This window comes from Struthio camelus, unplaced genomic scaffold (genome assembly GCF_040807025.1).
Source record: "Struthio camelus isolate bStrCam1 unplaced genomic scaffold, bStrCam1.hap1 HAP1_SCAFFOLD_112, whole genome shotgun sequence".
NCBI classification, from domain to species: Eukaryota; Metazoa; Chordata; class Aves; order Struthioniformes; family Struthionidae; genus Struthio; species Struthio camelus.
In genome coordinates this window covers 32,501-34,261 of record NW_027182740.1, presented here as the reverse complement: position 1 = coordinate 34,261, position 1,761 = coordinate 32,501, and the positions used below count along the sequence as shown (strand labels likewise).

The window sequence follows — 1,761 nt, the reverse complement described above, 5'->3', positions numbered from 1 at the left end:
GAGGCACCCCCGCGGGGATTTCAGGTCGTTTCCCTCACCCCAGGGCCAGGTACCTAGCGTCCGCGCTTCTCCTGCCTCCCCTCGGTGACCCACCCGTGTGGTCCCGTGTGCCAGCGTGCTCCTCCCGGGCGCTGCGCTGCGCGTGCCGCACCGGCCGTGCCCTGCTGGCCTTCCACGCTTCCTCCTCCCCTCCCTTCCCCCCCCCCCCCAACCGCTCCAGCCGCCCCACGCCGTGCCGTGGGGGCCGCGCTGCGAGTCGGCCGGGCCGGGGGCGGCGGGGGGCGGCGGGGGGGGGGGGGCGCGCTGGGAGGAAGGAGGAGGGCCTCCGGCCACCGCGGCCGCCGGTAGCGGCCCCCCCGGGTAGGGATGGCCATGGGCCCCGGGCTCCGGGCCCGAGGGTTCTCGGTCGGAGAGCCGGGCGGGGGTTTAAAGACTCGGGCGGCCCGATGCGACCCGGGGGGCAGCCGGGCGTGCTGCCGGAGGGGCCGGGGGGTCGGCGCGCGCGGGCGCCGCACCCCCCCATGCCCGCCGGCGCGGCCCGTGCATGCCCCGCGGGCAGCCGGGACGGAGAGGGGTACCCTGCCCCCTCTCTCCGCGGTCTGGTCTCGGCGGAGAGACGCCGCGCGGTCGGCTTGCGCCGGCCTGCCTCGAACGCGCGACCCCGGCGCGAGCGCGTGCTCGCCGCCGGGACGGCGAGCCCCCACCGCGGGTGGTGCGGACGCCGAGCCCCAGCGCATCCCTTCTCCTCCCTGGCCGGTGCTCTCAGTCTCCCGCCGTGGCCGTCGGCGGCACCCTTCCTTCCCTCCCCCCCCCCCGCCCTGCCCCGGCACTCCGCCATCCGGCGCGCCTGCCTCGCTCTGCCCGACCCGGCTTCGCTGGGCGGCAGGCGGGCGGCGGGCGGGCGGGCGGGGGCGGCCCCTCCCGGTCTCCGCGTGGAGGCGGGGAGAGCGGGCGCCGTTCCCCGTCCGTCCCGCCTCGCCCGTCTGCCTGCCGCCAGGCGTCTGCCCGCGGAAGGGACGGGCGAGTGCGTGGCGTCGCTCGGGAGGCTGCGTGTGTGCAGGCGGGTGTTGGGTGCCGTCTCCGGGGCGGCGGAGCTGGAGGCCGGTGAGGCGAGCGAAGGAGCTCGGAAGCGTGCGGCTGGCGGGTCGCGGGCGCGCGGGCAGCGGGTGGCGCCGCTCCCAGCGGCGGCCGGGCTCCGACGCCGGGGCTCCGCGGGGACCCACACCCCGGTCCCTGAGGCAGGTGGCGCGGCTGGCGCGCCGCTCCCTGCTGGGCCAGGCCGAGCCGGGCGCCTGGGCCGGACTCGAAGCGAGAAAGGGGTTGTCCCAGGTCGGGAGCGAGGGCTCCCCGCCCCTCTCGTTCGGGTCTGTTCTCCCCCCCCCCCCCCTTTTTTTTTCCCTCTGTGCTTGTACGGTCAGTGAGGCGTGCCCTCTCTCTCCGCTGTCCCTTGCTCAGCAGCCGGCGTCGGCGTGAGGAGGGAGGCAGAGCGGATGGGGGCCCTCAGGGGGCTGCGAAAGCTGCCCGGTCCCCCCGCGCGCGCGGTGGGGACCGAAACCGAGACAACTCTTAGCGGTGGATCACTCGGCTCGTGCGTCGATGAAGAACGCAGCTAGCTGCGAGAATTAATGTGAATTGCAGGACACATTGATCATCGACACTTCGAACGCACTTGCGGCCCCGGGTTCCTCCCGGGGCTACGCCTGTCTGAGCGTCGCTTGACGGTCAATCGTCACCCCCATTGCCGCGTTGGCGCAGCGGTGT

The 1,761-nt window shown here is 76.1% G+C and overlaps 1 non-coding gene across 1 annotated transcript; it reads left to right on the top strand.

Moving 5' to 3' along the window:
- Positions 1 to 1,561: 1,561 nt before the first annotated feature.
- On the top strand, positions 1,562 to 1,714 carry LOC138065534 (5.8S ribosomal RNA). The gene has a single exon (XR_011138563.1). It is a non-coding gene; the product is annotated as a 5.8S ribosomal RNA (ribosomal RNA).
- Positions 1,715 to 1,761: the final 47 nt, after the last annotated feature.